Below are 8,811 nucleotides of genomic sequence, written 5' to 3' on the forward strand. Positions count from 1 at the left end.
AATTTCAATTGATGGCATTAGAATACTTTAGTGTCAAAACCAGGTCCATTTAAAAATGTGTGAGATTTCATTATGCTGAAATGTGCTGCATTAAACTGGTCAGTGGTGGACCAGGAGAGGTGTATTCCTCACACACACAAGAGATCTTTACAATGCATCCCTGTTCCTGTTTGTCTTGCACTCTTTTGCTGGTCGGGACACTCGGACTTTTCGTTTAAAAAAAAAAAAAAAAAAAAAAAAAAAAAAAAAAATCTTCTTGCATTTCATAACCTCAGGTTGTTCATTTGTAGTCGGTTATAGGCTTACAGATAGGGGTAGACATTGTTGCAATGTGGGACATGCCATTGTCAAAGGTTGAACTCATCTATGGACAGTGATTCAGTGCTGTACCTCTGTCTACGTTCCCTTGCCTGGTCAGTTCATCTGTGACATGCTCTTGTGCTTTAAAATGGGAAAAGCAGACACTTGATTAGTATGGGTATCAGGGGTTATGGGGAGAAGGCAGGAAAATGGGGTGAGGAGGGAGAGATACATTGAATGGTTGAGTAGACTTAATGGGTCGAATGGCCTAATTCTGCTCCTATCACATAACCTTATGACAAGTTAGAAGGCAGATATCATGAGCCCAGACATATTGACTGCCTTAGTTTTGTTGGAGAACACGGAGAGGCTACGTGTCGGGTCAGTACCAGTATCCATGCTCTCCACAGATAATGCCTGATTGTTAAGTTACTCCAGCACTTTGTGTCTTTTGCGTTAAACCAGCATCTGCATTTCCTTGTTTCTGCCTTATTTTTCTGCCAGTAATGAATGACACAAGTAGCATAATTTGAATGGAGTCACCATGCTTCAGTAGACATGCATTCATTGTCTATTGTAAAACAATCAAAGGGGAACTTTGTGTCCTTATTTTTCAGATGCCCAACATTTCCAAAACCAATCCTTTGTTTAATTCCTTCAGCTGAAGGAAGACAATTTTACATCAATAGTCAAAAAATCCCATTGATATGCCCCCCCAAAGGATAATTAGTCATCAATTTGTTCTTATTGTCTTTTTGTGATGTTGAAAAGCATTTTTTTATATTGTCTGACAGATCGTAAAGAAATCGCAAATGAAAATTGTAATATATCTAACTTAAATTTATAAATCCTGGGTAAAATTCAAACAACTAACAAACAAAATAAGTACCATATTACTGTCAGCATGGTGCAGAATTTTCTTCCCAGTTGAATCACTCAATTACAAGGAATGTGCTTTAATTAATCCCACAATTGAATCCATAATCTTCAAATTAGGATAGAAAATGGCAGTAAGATAAATGACTTTTTGGCTGGGCAGCAAAACACCATGTAAGAATTCTGGGGGAACAAAATGTAATGGATAATTTATAATCAGTTGAACTAACAGGAGGTTATCAACAGGAAGATGAAGCACGCCACCAAGTGGTGAAATCAGGTAAGGTTATCAGCTGCCCATGGAAATGAACCTGTAGTTGTGGCTTCTGTAGAAGGCAGGATAGGAGGACATCATTCACTGAATAATATTAATCCTGAGGAAATATGTTAGGGAGGACTCAAAGAAAATAAGAGGCACATGAATGCCATAATTGAAATGGTATTGAACGTTGATCCTGGAAAAGAAGATAACAGATATTAAAAATACATATTTCCAACCTATGGTGCATAAGAAAATAATTACGTTTTTTCATACTGGTTCAATGGATATTTATTGTCACATATTCAATTCAACCTTACATAGTGAAATTCATTTTGCATATAATGCGGGATCCGCCATGTTTGGTGTGGAAGATACATCTTCTAGATGCGCTGGGACGTATCCTCAGTGATGTGACCTGGGGTCATCGGGTGTTTCGGGTCTCACAACATCAGACACCCTCGTTCAAGCGACCCAGCCAGGGTTGATCAGGCCCCGACTTGCGTCCCAGCAGCAACCACGGATCAGCCCTCTTAATAACTACTCCGCAGGGGTTGGGAGACTCTAGTACATGGAGGGACTGGGCTCTGTGGAGTGAGTCCTGGCCGGACTCCTCCTGCGTCTCACCAGGTGCAATGTCCCAGCCTGGCCAAGCGTAGCCATGGTGACCTCCGCCTCTGCAGGCCGCATCCATTGCAGGCGCTCAGCCTCCTGGATCAGCACCCGGTCCAGCTGAGCCCCAGGCTGCTGCAGGAACTCCAGCATCCACCGTCGAGGCACTGCACTGCCTCCCACAGCCGGTCTGCTTACCGGCCCTCTGTCAGACTCCTTCCACTCTGGGGGGGCAAGGAACGGATGACAGATTGAGGAATCTAACTACCAGGTCAATGAAGATAAATTACTGATCATATTCAATGATACTTTGGTGATAAATGTGATGTAATTTATAACCCAGAACAGAGCAACAAAAATTGCGAGAAAGTTGTTACCAATGAATCATATTTGGGAATGTAAATCGCTCAGGAAAGCAGCATAATGGGATGTAGAAGAGCTTGTTAAGAGAGCGCAGCAGCGGTTGCACTTTCTGAGCCGGATGAGAAGAGCTCGCCTCCCTCATCCCGTCCTCACCACTTTCTACAGGGGCACCATAGAGAGCATTTTGAAAGCTGCATCTCTGTTTGGTTTGGGCACTGCAAAGCCTCTGACTTAAAGTCCGTGCAGAGAGTGGTGAAGACGGCTGAAAAAATCATCGGGACTTCTCTTCCTTCAATTCCTCCACATTGCGTGCAAACATTGCTTGTCCAGGGCCAACAGCATTATAGAAGATCCCACACATCTACATCATGGACTGATCACTCTGCTGCCCTCGGGCAAAAGGTATCGCAGTTTAAGAAGCAGAACGGCCAGGTTTGGCAACAGTTTCTTCCCCCGAGCCATCAGACTCTTGAATTCCATATAATGTGCCGTCACTATTATCTATTTTATCTTTTTATCTATTTTATCCTTTTGGTATTTTATGTTGCACGGTGAGCCAGATGGAACAAAATTTCATTCAGACTTGCATTTGTTGGTGTATTTTTGAATGACAATAAAGTCTTTGATTGATTCAGAATTACAGCTCATTCATGCAGAGTTGGAGATTTTCTTTTTGTAAAATATACAGTTGAGATTTGCCGATAGCATGGAGGGAACGGATAATTAAGTTACAAAAGGGTTGATGGTCCCAGATAAGAGGGTGACAATGGTCAAAATAAGAAACAAATGACGAATTTAAAGGAGGTGCAAATAGGTTTAAGCAGAAGAGCACAGGAAGCGGGAAAAATCTGGCAGAGAGCTTTCTTGACCCATAAATGTGGGAGCAAAATATTAGATATTTGACAAGATGAGGAAGTATCATTCAAAGGAGCAGCCCACACCTCCACCATTCCATGTGACTAATGGAACAATCTGTCCAGGAAAATGGTTCAAGTGGCTGACATAAACAAACATAAGAAAGAACTGCAGATGCTGGAAAAATCGAAGATAGACAAAAATGCTGGAGAAACTCAGCGGGTGAGGCAGCATCAATGGAGAGAAGGAATAGGCGACGTTTCGGGTCGAGACCCGTCTTCAAACTCAAGACTTCAGAAATAGTTGGCCATTTGGCCAAAGGCTTCAGACTTCAGAAATAGTAGGCCATTTGGCCCATTGAACTTGTTCCACTATTCATCAAGATAGTGACTCGTCTTCTACCTTAATGACATTTTCCTTCATTATTTCTATTGCTCTTTATTCCGTTAATATTCTGGACTTTATTAATTTGTCCTGCATGAATTCAATAACTGAACCGCTGCAGCGGGTAAATAATTTCAAAGATTCGCCACTCCCTTTTCTCCTCACCTCTCAAACCCCTTTTTTTTAAGACTGTGATCCCCTAACTCTGGACAACAAGGCTAATTCCCGGGATGGCGGGACTGTCATATGCTGAGATAATGGAGCAGCTGAGCTTGTACACTCTGGAGTTTAGAAGGATGAGAGGGAATCTCATTGAAACATATAAGATGGTTAAGGGTTTGGACATGCTAGAGGCAGGAAACGTGTTCCCGATGTTGGGGGAGTCCAGAACCAGGGGCTACAGTTTACGAATAAGGAGTAAGCCATTTAGAACAGAGACGAGGAAACACTTTTTCTCAGAGAGTGGCGAGTCTGTGGAATTCTCTGCCTCAGAGGGGTGGAGGCAGGTTCTCTGGATGCTTTCAAGAGAGAGCTAGAGAGGGCTCTTAATAACAGCGGAGTCGGGGGATATGGGGAGAAGGCAGAAACGGGGTACTGATTGGGGATGATCAGCCATGATCACATTGAATGGCGTTGCTGGCTCGAAGGGCCGGATGGCCTACTCCTGCACCTATTGTCTATTGAAACATCCTCCCTATATGTGGCCTGTTAAGTTTTGAAAAAATGTCCAGGTTTAAATCAAGTCTCTTCTCACCATTTAGAAAATATATCCAACCTTTGTGTTTTGTTCACCTGGGTAGATGGCCTCGTATCTTTCCAAAAGACAGAGTGCTGGTGTCGCTCAGCAGGTCAGGCAGCTATTCTGGAGAACATGGATAGGTAACATTTCAGGTTGGGACACTTGTTCAACTGAAAGGTGGCAGAGAGGAGGGCCAGGACAAAGGCCAGCAGTTAATAGTCTGACACAGGTGAGGAGGGTTATTTGATAGGTAGATGGATGGTTAGACAAAGCCCACGGAAGGATTAAAGGGATTGTGAATTGTGAAGCTAGTGGAAGGAATGTTGGTGGAAGGAAAAGGGAAGGGAAGAAATAGGTGCGAGTCCAGGTGGGGCACAGGGGAGGGGTGGGAGTAGAAGGGGGAGGGGAGGCTTATGTAGTTAACTAAAATTTCAGAATTCAATGTTCATACCTTTGGGTTGTAAGCTACTCTAGTTGTACTCGAGCGTGAGCGTTTGGCAAAACAGTCGCCAAGTCTATGCTTGGTCTCGCCGACATGCAGGAGGCCACATTCCATGCCACTGAGGAGTCACCCGACGCCGGAGTTCCATCTTCCCGGCAAGAGGGCCTGAAAACATCGGACTGGCTGCGGAGGCCACAAATAAGTCCCGACCTCGGGTGATCACAGAGGAAGAGGACTGAACTTTCTAGTGCCTTTCCCCACAGTGGAAAATTTTGATTCCGTTGTGGGTGGACGTTCATGTTGATTTTTTCTTTTTTAAATTTTTCTATGGATGTACGGAAACTTAATTATTTCCTTTATGTAAAGCACTTTGGTTTCAACGCGAGTTGATTTAAACGTGCTATATAAATAAAATGTACTTACATTGGTAACACTGGATGCAGTAGACAAGATGCACATGAACATCTGTCTCACCTGGAATGATTGTTGGGGTCCCTGGATGGAGGTGAGAGAGGAGGTATAGGGACAGGTGTTACATCTCCTGCGGTTGCAGGGGAAAGTACCTAGGGAGGGGGTGATTTGGGTGGGAGGGGATGAGTGAACCAAAGAGTTGCTGAGGGAGGAGTCTCTGCGGAAGGCAGAAAGGGGTGGCGATGGGAAGATGTGACTGGTGGTGAGATCACTTTGGAGGCAATGGAAATGTCGGAGGATGATGGTGTTGAATGCGGACACTGGTGGGTTGAAAAGTGAGAACCTGGGGAACTGTATCTTTGTTCCATCCGGGTGGAGGGGGAGTGAGAGGAGAACTGCAAGACACAGAGGAGATATGGGTGAGGAATCGATCTATGACAGCAGTGGGGAAATCATTTACTAAAGAACAAGGACATCTCGATTGCCCTAGAATGAATAGCTTCTTCTTGGAAGCAGATGCAGCGGAGACGGAGACATTGAAAGTAGGGTGTAGCGTCTTTGCAAGAGGCAGGGAGGGAGGAAGTGTAGTCCAGATAACTGTTGGTGTAGGTATCATCCAATAGTCTGTCCCTTGTGGGAACAAAGAGGTTAAGAAAGATGAGAGAGGTGTCAGAGATAGTTCAGGTGAATTTGTGGGCAGGGAGGCAGTTAGTTGTAGAGTTAATGGTCAATGTTCGGGTGCAGGAGGCAGGCCCGATGCAGTCGTCGATATAGCAGGGAAAGAGTTGGTGATGGTGCCAGTGCATGAGACTGTTCAATGTAACCATCTAAAAGGCAGCATAGCTGGAGCCCGTGCAAGTGCCCATGGTTACACATTTGATTTAGAGAAAGTGAAAGGAGGGGTTGTTGAGGGCGAGCATTAGTTGAGGGCGAGTATTAGTAGAGGGAAATGGATTTGGTCTCTGCTCAAGGAAGAACCGGTGGGTCTTGACATCTTCCTGGAGGGGGATGGAGATGGCCGTGCGGGGCTGGGGAACAATGAGGTTGGAGGTTGAGAAGGGGAGATCGCCAGAGGTGAAGAGATTGGAGGTAGACACAAAATGCTGGAGTAACTCAGCGGGGACAGGCAGCATCTCTGGGGAGAAGGAATGGGCGACGTTTCGGGTCGAGACCCTTCTTCGGACAGAAGAGATTGGAAACAGTCTGTGAGATGCTGGCCTGCTGTTCAACTGTCAGGTCATGGTCAAGAGTTCGGCATGAAGAGGTGTCCAAGAGCTGGCGCCTGGTCTCAGCATAGGGACCAAGCGTAGACCCAGCGACCATTTAGCCTAACACCAATGCTCGGTCTACCAAGGCCTGCAGGATCTCTTGATTGCTATCCATTTAACTCCCCTTCTCATTCCCATACTGACCTGTCTGTCGTGGGTCTCCTTCATTGCCAGTGTGAGGCCTTATACAAACTGGATGAACAGTACTTCATATCCCACATTAACAGCTTAAAGCCCAACAGTATGAACATTGAATTCTGAAAATGAAGGTTACTGCATAACCCTTCCTCGTTCTCCCACACATCTCATCTCGACCAAATCTCACCTGCCCATTTTTGGCCCGTATCCTTCGAAACTTTTACTTTCCATGTACCTGTCCAAATATCTTTTAAATGTTATTTTATTACCTGCCTCAAGTAACTCCTCTGGCAGTGCATTCCATATACCCACCACCCTCAGAGTCAAGATGTTGCCCCTCAGGTTCCTATTAAATATTTCAAGATTCAAGAGAGTTTATTGTCATGTGTCCCTGATAGGACAATGAAATTCTTGCTTTGCTTCTGCACAACAGAACATAGTAGGCATCGACTACAAAACAGATCAGTGTATCTATATACCATTATTTCCCCCCTCATCTTAACCTATGTCCACTGGTTGTTGATTCCCCTACTCTGGGTAAAAGACTACATTCACACAATCTATTTCCTTCATGATTTTACACACTTCTATAAAATCACTGCTCAGCCTCCTACACTCCAAGGAAGTACAGGCCTGCCCAACCTTTCACTATAGCCCAAGCCCTCGTCCAGGCAGCATTCTCATAAACCTTCTCTGCACTCTTAGCAGCTTAACAACAACCTTCCTCCTGGGTGACTTGAACACAATACTCCGAATGCAGCCTCAATATCTTGTACAATTGTAAAACAACATCCAAACTTCCATACTCAATACCATGACCGATGAAGGCCAAATGTACCGAAAGCCTCTTTGACAACCGTATCTATGTGTGACGCCACTCTTAAGGAACTATGTATCTGCATTCCTAGACCCCTCTGCTCTACAACACTCCCCAGGGCTCTACTGTTCATTGTGAAGGTCCCGCCCTGGATTGATTTCCCAAAATGTAACAACTCGCACATATCTGCATTTAACTCTATTAACCTCAGCACACCTGCCCAGCTGATCAAGAATTTACTGTAATTTTTGATAACCATCTTCACCATACACAATATCACACACTTTAGTGTCATCTGCAAACTCACTAATCATGCTTTCTACATTCCCATCCAAATCATTGACATAAACCACAAAGATCAATGGGCCCAGCACTGATCCCTGAAGCACACCACTAGTCACTGGCCTCCAGTCCGATAGACATTCTTGCACCATCACCTTCTGCTTCCTTCAATGAATACAGTACTATATCCAGTCAATAGACACAAAATGCTGGAGTAACTCAGCAGGACAGGCAGCATCTCTGGAGAGAAGGAATAGGTGACGTTTCGGGTCGAGACCCTTCTTCCTTTGACGCTCTTACAAAACATGAACCTATATATCTCCATTTTTAAAACATCCAAAGGCAGACTCCAAAGCCATCTGCGGCAATGAATTTCACAGATTCGCCACCCTCTGACAAAAGGAATTCTTCCTCGTCTCCATTCTAAAGGTACATTTTCCCGTCGATGTAGATAGGTTGGTGGGTCCTCATCCTTCCTCTTCCAATATATTCTATGTCACATCCTCAAAGAACTCAGTAGATTAGTCAAACATGATTCATCTTTCATAAATTCATGCTGACTTTGCTCAATTCCATTATTCTTTTCAAAGCATTTTGTATTAAATCTTTCAAGATTAGATCCTGCCAGTTTCTCTAAAAGCAACATTAGACTAACAAGATGATAGCTCCCTGTTTACCCTCCTTTTTATAGTGAAGTAACATTTGCAACAATTCCATAATCTGAAGGTATTAATCACAAATCAAGGCTAATATGCAAGGATGAAAAATGAGATTCAATATGACATTGTGTACCATTGGTATGGATTGAAATGGGATGGCGAATTAAATATAACATGAACAGTATATCGGCACAGACTAATGTAAACATCAACTTTGGATGAAAGAATATCAGCTCCAGAAAGAAACCCAGCAATTTGACCAAAAAGTGCTAGTCTTCTAGGTGAAGGTGGTGAAGACAAGAGGATGTTGTCCAACAGCACTCCACATGGACTAGGAGTAAACACAGTGGTATACGAGTGAGGATTTACGAATGTAACTGAGGAAAAAAACATTATAGGGGGGTTG

The sequence above is a fragment of the Amblyraja radiata genome, chromosome 17 (genome assembly GCF_010909765.2).
Source record: "Amblyraja radiata isolate CabotCenter1 chromosome 17, sAmbRad1.1.pri, whole genome shotgun sequence".
Lineage (NCBI taxonomy): Eukaryota > Metazoa > Chordata > Chondrichthyes > Rajiformes > Rajidae > Amblyraja > Amblyraja radiata.